The sequence below is a fragment of the Mustela lutreola genome, chromosome 1, assembly GCF_030435805.1.
Source record: "Mustela lutreola isolate mMusLut2 chromosome 1, mMusLut2.pri, whole genome shotgun sequence".
NCBI lineage: Eukaryota > Metazoa > Chordata > Mammalia > Carnivora > Mustelidae > Mustela > Mustela lutreola.
The window spans coordinates 147,899,462-147,913,516 of NC_081290.1; the positions used below are offsets into that span (position 1 = coordinate 147,899,462).

General features: G+C 39.1%; 1 pseudogene; it reads left to right on the plus strand.

The window, feature by feature from the left end:
- The first annotated feature begins 219 nt into the window (after positions 1–219).
- Positions 220–1,024, plus strand: LOC131819978 (small ribosomal subunit protein eS6-like; annotated as a pseudogene).
- Positions 1,025–14,055: the final 13,031 nt, after the last annotated feature.

Consider the following 14,055-nt stretch of genomic DNA (forward strand, 5'->3'; position numbering starts at 1 on the left):
ATTTGTGTTTTTATGAAAATGTGCTACATAGTCTAAGAGAAAGAAACTCAGATGTTTATTTTATATGGAAATTCATTCACTGGAATAGGAGGCTTTATCAGTGGTTATAGGTGCAGGCAGGTTGAAAAACAAGTATGACATGCTCAAACTGAGATGAATTAAAAATTTTTAATTAAGAAGATAGTAAGGGTTGCTCTTTTTCGTGGCGCCTCAGAAGCGGTAGACTGCTTCAGGATGAAGCTGAACATCTCTTTCCCAGCTACTGGCTGCCAGAAACTCATTGAAGTGGACGATGAACGCAAACTTCGTACCTTTTATGAGAAGCCTATGGCCACAGAAGTTGCTGCGGACGCCCTCGGTGAAGAATGGAAGGGTTATGTGGTCCCAATCAGTGGTGGCAATGACAAACAAGGCTTCCCCATGAAGCAAGGTGTCTTGACCCATGGCCGTGTCCACCTGCTGCTGAATAAGGGGTATTCCTGCTACAGACCAAGGAGGACGGGAGAGAGAAAGTGCAAATCTGTTCGAGTTGCATCATGGATGCCAATCTCAGTGTTCTCAACTTGGTCATTGTAAAGAAAGGGGAGAAGGATATTCCTGGACTCACTGATACTACTGTGCCTCAACACCTGGGGCCCAAAAGAGCCAGCAGAATCCGCAAACTCTTCAATCTCTCTAAAGAAGATGATGTCCGCCGGTATGTTGTGAGAAAGCCCTTAAACAAAGAAGGTAAGAAACCTAGAACCAAAGCGCCCAAGATACAGCGTCTTGTTACTCCACGTGTCCTCCAACACAAACGTCGGCGTATTGCTCTGAAGAAACAGCGCACTAAGAAAAACAAGGAAGAGGCTGCAGGATATGCTAAACTTTTGACCAAGAGAATGAAGGAGGCCAAAGAAAAACGCCAGGAACAGATTGCCAAGAGACGGAGGCTGTCCTCGCTGAGAGCTTCTACCTCTAAGTCTGAGTCCAGTCAAAAATGAGATTTTCTAAGAGTGACAAATAAATAAGATCAGACATTAAATCCACCCCCCCCCCCAAAAAAAAGAAGATAGTAAGGGGTTGAACTGAGGAGCAAAACTTAGCAATTTTTTTTTCCTTTTTGGTTCAGTCTTCTGTTCAGAAGTAGATGCCCCTCCATGTTACAACTATCAGAGCACAGTATTGTCTCCATCAGAGTCCAATGCGGGGGCGGGGGGCAGACAAAAGATGAAGAAAAACAGGGAGTATGTTAACAGGGAGATTTTACAGAGAGAACTGGTTACTCGAGGCTTGTAGAACTGAACACAAGAGTGGAATAAGAAGACCATCCAGAGCTGAAGGCAGAAGCAGCAGCTACACCTAGGTCTGGGGAAACAGAAGAGAAGATCTCGGGATTACCATTCACTCCGAGGAGGAAGGGAACCTTTGGATCAGGCCTCTGAGAAGTGTCTGTGGCCTGGGCTACCTCTGAGGGGCTGATCAAGCTGAAGCAATTGACAGAAGCTTGGCCAACACGGTTAGAAACAGCTCCAAATTGAGAAAGAAGTCTTCTTCCTCCACCCATCTTCTACTCTGGCTCTGGGACCGGCAGAATTTAACACCAGCTGGCAAAGGAGTCTGCGAAAGGTAATCAGCACAGTCCCAGCGGCAGCATCAATACAGAAGCTTTGAAAGGGTGCATTTGGGGCTGAGATAAATAATCAGTCCGGTGAGCTATCTAGCTAAAGGACATCGTTTAAGAATTTTTTTCCTTGGGGACTCCTGGTTGGCTCAGTTGGTTAAGCACCTGACTTGGGCTCAGGTCATGATCTCCAGGTCCTGGGATCAAGCCCAGTGTAGGGTCCCTTCTCAGTGGTGAGTCTGCTTGCCCCTCTCCCTCTGCCCCTACTCCACTCATGCTCTCTCTCAAATAAATAAATAAAATCCTTAAAAAAAGAATTTTTTCTTGGGGCACCTGAGTGGCTCAGTTGGTTGAGCAGCTGACTCTCAGTTTCTGCTCAGGTCATGGGTCATGAGATCAAGTCCCATGTCACCCCATGCTCAGTGCGGCGTCAGCTTGAAGATTCTCTCCCTCTACCCCTCCCCCCACACACGAGTGGGCTCGCTCACCCTCTCTAGCTCTCTCTCTCTCTCTCTCTCAAATAAATAAACAAATCTTAAAAAAAGAAAGAAAACAGTAAATTTGGGCGCAGGAAACCCAGGAATAAAAGTTAGTCATAAAATTTAGCGCAGGAATAAAATTTAGTCATTTTATAAAGCTGAACCTTGTGGTAGCCCTGAAAGCAAATCATAGTAAAATGCATTCATTTTTGGCTTTTAAAGTTTATTTTAAATACTTATACTCCATTTTATTTATTTGTTTGTAATAGCTCTATTAAAGTGTAATTCATATGCCATAAAATTCACCCCTTAAAAGAGCATAATTTCAAGGTTTTTACTATAGTCATAGAGACGTGCAAACTTTACCATGATCTAATTTTATTTGTTTTTTATTTTTTTATGATCTAATTTTAGAACACTTTCATCTCCCCTCCAAAACCATACCTATTAGCACTCACTCCCCATTCTTTGCATCCTGCAAAGAAAACTACTTTCTGTCTCTATGGATTTGCCTATTCTGAACATTTCAAGTGAATGGAACTCTCTACATGTGGACTTTTGTAACAGGCTTACTTCACTTCACATAATGTTTCCAAGGTCCATTCATCTTGTGGCATACATCAGAACTTTCATTTTTATTACTAAAATAGAATTGCATTAAAGGGCTATCTCATATTTTGTTTACTCATTCATCATTTGATGGACATTTGCATTGTTTCTAGTTTTGGCTATGATGAATAATGTCTGTATGAACATTAGAGTACAAGTTTAGTGAGGACATGCGTTTTTAATTTTCTTGAATATACCTTACTTAAATAGAATTGCGAAGTGGTGTGGTAGTTTCTGTTTTCTAATGTCTTCAGCAGTGTATGAGGGATCCAGTTTCTCTACATTCTTACCAAAACTTGTGACTGGCTGTCTTTTTGATTGTAACCAAATCTAGTGGATGTGAAGTAGTATTCCACTGTGGTTTTGATCTACATATCCATAATGAATAAAGAGTATCTTTTCATGTGCTTATTGGTTATTTATATGGCTTTTGGAGAAACAAATAGGGATTGTGTTGAGTCAGTAGATGAATTTGTGGAGTATTACCACCTTAGCAATATATATATATAATATAATATATACAATATAATATAATATATATTATAATATAGCAATATAATATGTCTTTTGACCCATGAATATGTGATATCTTTTGATGCATTTGTGTTTTCTTTTGTTTCTTTTTATACTTTTTTTTTAAGTAGGCCCCACATCCAGCATGAGATTTGAACTCATGGTTCTGAGATCAAAAGAGTTGCTCTAGGGGACCCTGGGTGACTCAGTCTTTAAGCAACTGCCCTTGGCTCAGGTCATGATCCCAAGGTCCTAGGATCGAGCCCCGCATCAGGCTCTCTGCTCAGTGGGAAGCCTGCTTCTCCCTCTCCCACTTCCCCTGCTTGTGCTCCCTTTCTCAATGTGTTTCTCTCTGTCAAATAAATTAAAAAGAAATCTTTAAAAGAAAAATGAGGAACTGAGGTTTAGAAAAGTTAAAAAAAAAAAAAAAAAAAAGAATTGCTCTACTGACTGAGCCAGTCAGGTACTCCATTCTTTAATTTCTTCTAAAAAAATTTTTTTAAACAACTTTATAATCCACATATTACATAACTCACAACTTAAATTGTACAATTTAATGATTTTTTTAAAAGATTTTAATTATTTGACAGAGAGAGATCACAAGTGGGCAGAGAGGCAGAGAGAGAGAGGAGGAAGCAGGCTCCCTGCAGAGCAGAGAGCCCGATGCAGGACTTGATCCCAGGACCCTGAGATCATGACCTGAGCTGAAGGCAGAGGCTTAACCCACTGAGCCACCCAGGCGCCCTACAATTTAATGATTTTTAATACAAAGCTATGACACTATCACCACAATTAATTAATATTCATCATCCTTGGGATACCTGGGTGTCTCAGTCATTAAGTGTCTGCCTTGACTCTGGTCTTGATTCCAGGGTCCTGGGATTGAGTCCCTTACCAGGCTCCCACTGCTTCTCCCTCTCCCATTCCCCCTATTTGTATTCCTTCTCTCACTGTCTCTCTCTCTCTCTCTCTGTCGAATAAATAAAATCTTTAAAAGAAAAAAATTAATATTCATCACCCTCAAAGAAACCCTGCATGCATTAGTACTTCCTTCACACTTTTTCCTAACCTCTCACTTGTAGCCTGAGGCAAACATTTATCTTTCTGTCCCTATGGCTTGACCTCTTTTGGAGATTTCCTATAAATCATACAATATGTAGTCTTTTGTTACTGACTTCTTTTTTTTTTTTTTTTTAAGATTTTATTTATTTATTCGACAGAGAGAAATCACAAGTAGGCAGAGAGGCAGGCAGAGAGAGAGAGAGGAGGAAGCAGGCTCCCTGCTGAGCAGAGAGCCCGATGCGGGACTCGATCCCAGGACCCCGAGATCATGACCTGAGCCGAAGGCAGCGGCTTAACCACTGAGCCACCCAGGCGCCCTTGTTACTGACTTCTTTCACTTAACACAATGTTTTTAACATGTATCATTACCTCTCTATTTTTTATTGCCGAATAATAGGCCATTATATGGATATGACACATTTTACCTATTTATCCATCAGTCGATGATGGACATTGGGATTTCTCTCACTTTTTGGCTATTATGAATAATGCTGCTTCGAATACTCATATATAGGTTTTGATACAGATATCTGTGCCTCCTTTAGTTTCTTTTAGCAATGTTTGTAGTTTGAGTGTCTTAAACTTCTTTTCTTAATTTCTAAGATTTTATTATTTTTGATGTTGTAAATAGAATTGTTTTCTTAATGTCATTTTTAGATTGTTTATTGCTAATGTATAGAAATAAAATTAATTTCTGTATTGGTCTTGTATCCTGCAACCTTGCTGAACTTGTTTATTAAATCTTAGAATTTTCTGAAGGATTCCATTTTTTTCTGTTTTCTTTTTTTTCCCATTTTATTTTTTCAAAGTAAAAATGTGTCTTTGGTATGTATCCCATATATACACTTCCTCTATTTTGAGGAAAACTTTTCTCTCCATTTACAACTCTATTGGTCAACCTTTGTTTAAACCCTTGTTCCTCTTACACTACCATTATTTTTGTGTATATTGTGAATTGGTCACTGCAAGATTTGCTGAACAAATCTTCAAGTAAAAGTATATTCATGCAAACTGATGAACAAATGTGGATCAAAATATAAAAGTAATGAGGCAGTTTCTCAAAATTAGAAGTTTGTGAAGAATGATTTTTTTTTTGTTTTTGTTTTTTTTAAACATTTTATTTATTTGACACAGAGAGAGAGAGACAGTGAGAGAGGAAACACAAGCAGGGAGAGTGGAAGAGAGAGAAGAAGGCTTCTCGCTGAGCAGGGAGCCCAATGCAGGGCTCGATCCCAGGACCCCAGGATTATGACTTGAGCCAAAGGCAGATATCTAACGACTGAGCCACCTAGGTGCTCCAAGAATGATCTTTGTATACACTAATTTGTGATAGTCCATTGCCACATGGTGGAAAGAAAGCTAAGGGCATTTCTAAAAGATAGGCTGGATGCCTCAAGAAGACATGACAGAAAAAGATGCAGAGATGATTAGGATCAGCCAACATTGTACAGCACTCTTGGAGTTAAAATCAGGAAAATCTGGACTTATTTGGTGACCCAAACTGAAGAATCTATTTAAAAAAATAGAAATACTCACTGTGTTGTTCTGTATTTGTTTTCAAATTATTACTTTGGATGTCAGATGGAATCACAAAGAATTTTATTTACCTTTTCTCCTAAAATGACCAAAAATCCAGACAAAGCATATGAAACCATGGACATTAAACGAAGACACTGGACATTAGACAACAAACGACAATAGTCACTAAAAGATGGGAAATAGATTATCTGAGTTCAATGATTATCCTAGCTTAATGTTTTCAGAGAGGTTTCAGGCTATGGTATAAGGACAGAGAACTCAAGCAAAGCCCAGGGACTCCCCAAGCTGAGGAGATGGGGCACAGAGTCCGGAAAGACCAAGGCTGCTACAATTCACTGGACAGTTTACAAGAGAGGAGAGAGCTACACAGAGAAAGAACTATGGCAGATTTATGGAGTCCCATCTTACCAATGCATGGATAGGAGGAAACTATCCAAGATCAAGGAAAGAACTACCTGAAAAGATTAGAGAGAATAATGCCCAGTGTAAACAGAGGACATGGAAGAGTCCTGTATCCCACCAGTCAGACTGGAAAACTTTAAAATTCTTGGGACACAGGGTACAATACTCAGAAAGGTTTTGCCTTGGAGTGGGGATCTGAAGCTAAATGCTGCTTTGATCCCATCTAACAAACTTTAAAAGACCCCCCCAATATTTGAATAAATATTCAACCATAGAAGATACACAGACAATATAAAAGCATACTGAGGACACTCAATATTATTTATCATTAGGGAAATCCATGTTAAAATCACAATGAGGTGTGCCTGGCTGGCTCAGTCTGAAGAGTATTTCATCCTCAGTCTTGGGGTCTATATTCTAGCCCTACATTGGGTGTAGAAATTATTAAAACAAAAAGTAAAACTTAAAAAAAATCATGATGAGATGTAACTTTACCTATTAGAATAACTAAAATTAAAATGTATGACCATACCAAGTGTTGGTGAGAATGTAGAGGAAATGGAACTTTTATAAACTGCTGGTGGGAATGTAAAATGAAACAACCTACTTAGAAGACAGGTTGGCAGTGTGATTCTGGCACCAAGTCCAATGTGTGCTTTTTTCACATCACCAAGCAATTTTCTGATACCAGCTAAATGTCATGTAATTCAACTGAATTCAGGTACTATCTACCCAAAGATAATATCAATCCCAGAGGGTGAGGGCACAGTCCTACAAGACTGTCACTCACCTGCTCACCCACTTCTGACACAGTCACAAGACCAGGTGTCACTGGTACTTCTGACCAATCTGCTACAGACCGGAGGTTCTAAAGACTCTTCTCCCTGAGTTTGACTAATATGCTAGAGCTGCTCCAAGAATTCAGGAAACATTTTAATTAGTAGATAATCAGTTTATTATAAAAGGTTAACTAGGGGGGGTGCCTGGGTGGCTTAGTTCGTTGAGTGCCTGACTCTTGGTTTCAGCTCAGGTCATGATCTCAGGGTCCTGGGATTGAGCCCTGAATCAGGCTCCATGCTCAGCGTAGGGTCTGCTTGAGATTCTCTCTCTCCCTCTCCCTCAAACCCTCTCTGCTCTCTCCCTCAAATAAATAAATAAATAAACCTTAAAAAAAATTTTAAATAAAATAAAATAAAATGGTAACAAGGAACAGCCAGATGCAGGAGATGTGTAAAGCAAAGTATAGGAAGAAAGGCATGAAGCTTCCATGCTCTTGAGAGTTCTCTCCCTGAGTCTACATGTGCTCACCAACAAAGAAGCTTTCCAAACATCCTTTGGTCTTTTAAATGGAGATTTCATTATCTGGTATGATTGATTAAATCATTAGCCATTGGTGATTAAGCTCAATCTTCAACCTGTGCCTACTCCCCAGAGGCGGGGGTGGAATTAAAAGTTCTAACCTTCCATTTTTTATTGTTTCTTCCTTAGGTTACCCAGGGACTGCCCAAAAGCCACCTCATTAACATAACAAAGACACCTTTATCCCTTTTTTCACTTAGGAAATTCTAACGGTTTTAGAATCTCTTTGCCAGGTACTGAGAGGGACAAAGACCAAATGTGTATTTCTTATAATAAATCACCATATAACAGGCAATTTCTTAAAAAAGTTTATGCACACATCTACCATATGACCTAGCTATTATACTCCTCAGTAATTTGCCTCAGAGAAATGTGGAGTTCACAGCAGCTTTCTTTTTAACTGCCCAAACTGGAAATAACCCAAATGTCCAACAACAGGGAAATGGATGAACAATGTGTAGTGGGTCCAGACAGTGAAATAAACTCAGGAATAAAAAGACACGAACTACTGGCACAAGAAAGGATCAATCTCAAAGTAATTATGCTGACTAAATGAAGTCAGGCAAAAAAGAGTTCATATTGAAAGAGTTCCACTCATTTAAGCCTCTAAAATGCAAACTTACATACAGCGACTGTTTTAAGCTGTGAAGTTCTAATCCTCATTACCTCAGAATGTAACTGTACTTGGAGATAGGGTCTTTAAAGAGGCAATAAGTTAAAACGAAGTCAGCAGTGTGAACCCCAATCCAATCTGATTAATAATTTCCTAGAAGGAAATTTCTACTCAGATGGGTACAGAGTGAAAAACTTGCGAAGTCATAGGGAGAAGATAACTGTCTATAAATCACGGGAAAAGGCCTCAAAAGAAATGAACTCTAAGCATACTTTGATCTCGGACTTCTAGGCTCCACAATCGTGAAAAAATAAATTTCTGTTGTTTAAGCCACCAGTCTGTGGTATTTTATTATTAGCCCTAGTAGACTAATGCAGTAGCAGAAAGCGCATCAGTAGTTACATGGAGAGTTGAGGGTTAGGAGGGATGGGGGTAAAGGGTTACAAAGGGCAAGAGGGAACTTAGAGGAATAATTGTTATGTTCACTGTTTTGACTGTGGTTATGGTTTCATGGCCATATACATACAGTACACCAAAGAGTTACTGTACACTTTAAATACATACAGTATGGGGCGCCTGGGTGGCTCAGTTGGTTAAGCGTCTGCCTTCAACTCAACTGGGATTGAGCCCTGCATCGGGCTCCCTGCTTAGCAGAGAGCCTGCTTCTCTCTCTCCCTCTGCCTGCCTCTCTGCTTACTTGTGCTCTTTATCTCTCTGTCAAATAAATTAAAAAAATTTTTTAAAAATTTAAAAAAATGTTTAAATACATACAATTTATTGTGTGTCAATTGCATCCGCCATAAAGCCATTAAAATTTATTTTTACTTAACTTTTATACCAGTTTTAAGAGTAGAATTTTCTATATCAATATTGGTTGGTTTATTGAACATTTTTGTATTTTTTATGAATGATGTCTTATTATATATTCCTTTTTTTTGCCTTATTATATATTATTTTAATTCAAAAATATTGATCCTGCATTTTGCAACCGTCTTAAGAAACGTAACTTGAGGGGCACCTGGGTGGCTCAGTGAATTAAAGCCTTTGCCTTCGGCTTGGGTCATGATCCTAGGATACTGGGGTCGAGCCCCACATTGGGCTCTCTGCTCAGCAGGGAGCCTCCGCCCCCCCCAGCCCCCTGCCCCTGCCTCTCTGCCTACTTGTGATCTCTGTCAAATAACTAAAATCTTTAAAAAAAAAAAAAAAGAAAAGAAAAGAAATGTAACTTGACCTTTAGATATCTTTGTCTGATAGTATTCCGTATAAAATAATGAGCACAACATTAAAATTGGAGTCTTTTAAGAATTCTTCATGATGATCTAGGAATTATAAACTTGGGAGTTTATTTCCTCCTCTCACATTAATTTAAAAGTCCATGATTTCCTTTTCTTGAATGGCGTACACTGTCCCCTGCCACCATCCCAATTTTCAGATGTTCCCAGACCTGCTGGCTGATCTTTAGAATCACCTGGGGAAAATGATAAAAGAGATTCCTGTGTCCTATCCCTTGTGACTCTAGCTCAAGAAACCTGGGATGAAGTTCAAAATCCTTGTTTTTAAACTTTTTAATTTTTTTTAAAAGATTTTATTTATTTATTTGAGAGAGAAAGTGGGAAACAGAGAGAGAGAGAACTCACAAGAACCATGGAGAGGGGTAGTGGGAGAGAGAAAAGCAGACTCCCCACTGAGTAGGGGGCCTGACTCTGGGCTCAGTCTCAGCATCCTGGTATCATGACCTGAGTCTAATAACTAAGGCAGATGCTTATTCACCCAGCAAACTATAGTTTGCATAATTATAAAATTTCATTCTAAATATTTTCCTCATTAAGAGATTAATTGGAAATACATAAAAATATTTAATGAATATTTGTTGAAATATTCATCCAAATATGCAAAGAAAACGTTCTTAGATAGTTGGGAAATGCAAAATAATCTTAAATTCTACAAAGCTACAAAGAATTTATAATCCCACTGGAGATCTAAAGTTAATTCTCTGCAATGTGACTTTATGAGTTTGCTTTGGTGAGGATGGGAACTGAGAGGTGGTAATGGAAGGAGAGGTAAATAAAAAGACTGGATATGTGTGGAGGTTTATCTAGAGAGATGAAGGACTCTGATTAGCTGTTTGTACAAGAGCCTCAGGCTACTGTGAGATGGCATAGTCTTTCCAGCTTGGGCAATGCCGTGTGCTCACCTCACAAGGAAGTGACAGTTATGATAGGAAACTAAACCATCATTTGACCCTTTTTTAAAATTTTTCAAAATTAAGATATTTTACTTTATTTTATTTTATTTTTATTAACATACAATGTATTATTTGCTTCAGAGTTCAGGTCTGTGAATCATTAGTCTTACATAAGTCACAGCACTCACCACAGCACATACCCTCCCCAATGTCCATCACCCAGACACCTTATCCCCCCACCCCCAAACCCCAGCAACCCTCAGTTTGTTTCCTGAGATTAAGAGTCTCTTATGGTTTGTCTCCCTCCCTGGTCCCATTTTGTTTCACTTTTTCCTTCCCTATCCCCTATGACGCCCCGCCCTGTCTCTCAAATTCCATCATTTGACTTTTCCAATCATAGTGATAATAAGGTTTCAGGACTACAGTCCAAGCACTGTGGTTTGGAACTCAGTGTTATTCCGTGAAGCACAGATGGGCATTCCCTCTCGTCTCCTCCAGGTATTCATACCAGGCCTGGGCAAGGGTCTCGTGGCATATACCTGCTTTAGTCTGACAGAGCAGTCAAGCAGCAAAGCACCTGGGTAGTTAGCTAAAATGGCCAGAGGGAGATGTTCCGCCCTATGGAGCCTGAGGGTGGGATGGAAAGGACGTAGCCACCTTAGCTGTTGGGATCTCCAACCAAACTTCTTGCAAGATCTTTCTCTAGGTTTGCTCACCTGGCACTTGCTTGTCAGTTGGCACCAGGGACACACCCATTTGTCCTCCTTCTCTCCCTTCCTCCCTCCTTTTTTCTTTATCTCTCTCTCTCTCTCTCTTTTATAAGTTCTTGAATTAAGCTTGAGAGATAATAAGCCAAAACAAACAAACAAAAAAATTATTTTATTTAACTATAGGAAAGTGTCTGCCTTTTTCTGTCAGGGCTAGTGGAGCATGACCTTGAAACACTTTCCAGTGGTAAGAAGAAATATTTGCTGTCTTGGGAGAAGGTGTCCCACCTCCACTATTCATTTGATCCTTTTCATGGAGGTAAGAAAATGTAGAATAACTGAATAATTTGTGCTGTATTAAAATATTTTGGGGGGGTGCCTGGGTGGCTTAGTGGGTTAAAGCCACTGTCTTTGGCTCAGGTCATGATCCCAGGATCCTGGAATCGAGCCCCTCATCGGGCTCTCTGTTTCGTGGGGAGCCTGCTTCCCCCACTCTCTCTGCCTGCCTCTCTGCCTACTTGTGATCTCTCTCTGTCAAATAAATAAATAAAATCTTTAAAAAAAAGTTTCAGAAATTAATGTTAACAAGTTCCTTTGAAAGTGAATTTCTGTAAATAAGGGTCTGGTTTAAAGTCATAGGATCCTTTAACCTCATTTGAACATTGAGCTATATTTGGGGATTTGGCCTACAGAGGGTCTGTCTTGGATTAGGTCTCTAAATACCTAAAGGATTTCCTTTAACAGGCCCAGGGTCAGATACAACAGGTGTTTCACTTCTAATTTTGGAAACAGAAGCAGCCAAACCATAGTGACGCTGTTCTTCACTCATTCAGCAGGAGTGAGAACAGTAATTTTGCCAAGATGTCAAATGTAGGAAACACTGGAGATGTATTACTCTTCTAATACTTCTGATAACAAACCAAAATTTTAGAAGACAACATAGAATTTTGATGATTTCTGATACAAGCTTCTGTTTTCTTAGTATTTAATGAATTTGTTTTAAAATGTTGAAAGTACACTTTAGTGTCAGGTTCTATACTAGAATGTTTATTTAAATGATCATGTTCATTCTTATTTTGATTATACTATTGTCAGTGAATTAAATTTTTATAATGGAAAATAAAGACATGGTAGGTACAATAAAGAATATATCTGGTTTCCTTTTCTTTTCAAAGTATTCACAGGAATTTTGGGGCTTTAGAAGATGGTGATATTACTTTATTAAAAATACATATGTAAGTACATTTAAATAAGATTAAAATCAGATGGGCTTTAAAATAAAAAATATGCTTTGAAATACAGCCACCCAAAATGAAATTATTAAGCATATAAATGTGAGCAAAACTTTGTATTTGAATGCTGTTTTAAAAATTAAAGCAATGTAGAGGCATCTAGGTGGCTCAGTTGGTTAGGTCTCTGCCTTCAGCTCAGGTCATGATCCCAGGGTCCTGGGATGGAATCTCACATCGGGCTCTCTGCTGGGTGGGGAGTACTGCTTCCCCCCCCCCCTCTGCCTACTTGTGATCTCTCTCTCTCTGTCAAATAAATAAGTAAAATCTTAAAAAAAAAGTTAAAGCAATGTAGAGGCGCCTGGGTGGCTCAGTCGGTTAAGTGGCTGCCTTCAGCTCAGGTCATAATCCCAGGGTCCTGGGATCTAGTTCAGCAAAGTGCTTGCTGCTTGGCGGGGAGTCTGCTTCTCCCTCTTCCTCCGACTGCTGCTCTGCATACTGGTACTCTCTATCTCTCTGTCAAATAAATAAACAAAATCTTTACAAAAAGATCAAAGCAATGTAATTATGAACTTTTCCTTTTTTAAAAAAGATTTATTTATTTATTTTAGAGAAAGAGTATGTACACAGGGGAAGGGGCAGTTGGAAAGAATCTCAAGCAGATTCCCCCTTTCCCTTGGAGCATAGAGCCGAACACAGGGCTCAGTCTCAGGACCCTGAGGTCATGCCCCCAGAGGAAATCAAGAGTGAGATGCTCAAGTACTGAGCCACCACGTGTCTGAAACATTTCAACTACAAAACAAGGTTGATAAATTTTCAAACCTGAAGTTCCTGCAGATATACATTTCTAATATGGCCTAAAGATATGCACCAATGCAATCTTAACATGATATATACAGTAGATTCCCCATGAATACATACTGAACATGAGGTTAGCTTTAGAAATTTTTTTTTTTAAAGATTTTATTTATTTACTTGACAAACAGAGATCACAAGTAGGCAGAAAGGCAGGCAGAGAGAGAGGAGGACGCAGGATCCCCGCCAAGCAGCGAGCACTATGCTGAACTAGATCCCAAGACCCTGGGATCATGACCTGAGCCGAAGGCAGAGGATTTAACCCACTGAGCCACCCAGGCGCCCCTAGAAATTCTTATTGAAGAAATAATAAAATATATATTAGAAAAGACATAGTTTTCTTTTGACATATTAGAAAGTCTGCTGCTTGTAATACTAATACTATAGAACCTACTCATTTCAGGAAGCCAATATTTAAGCTCTACAGTTTGGATTTTACTTTGAATTCCTCTGTATGTTTAAAAGGCAAAACATGTTAAGTTTTTTTTTTTTTTATTTTTTTGACAGAGAGCGAAAGAATGAGAAGGGTGGGTAAGGGCAGGGGGAGAGGAGAAGCAGACTCCCCGCTGAGCAAGAAGCCCCATTAAAGGGCAAAACGTTTAAAAAAAAACCAAACAAGCCCTGTTGTAAGTAGTGGCAAACTTGGTGTAATTCTTTCTGAGTGAAATAAGAAATATATATATGCAAAATAATTATTTTTAAGGAAAGAGAAGCAGTAGATTTGATTTGAAACTAGATTTTTCTAAAGAATGATTCTGAAGTCGTTTTCTACAAAATGTACAAAATTTAATATTAGGGGAAGAAATTCATTTAGGTCACAGTAACTTTTGTGTTCTTGAAAAACAGCACAATTAGACATAGACTCTAAACACTGAGGATTCAAAATTAGAAATACCCAGG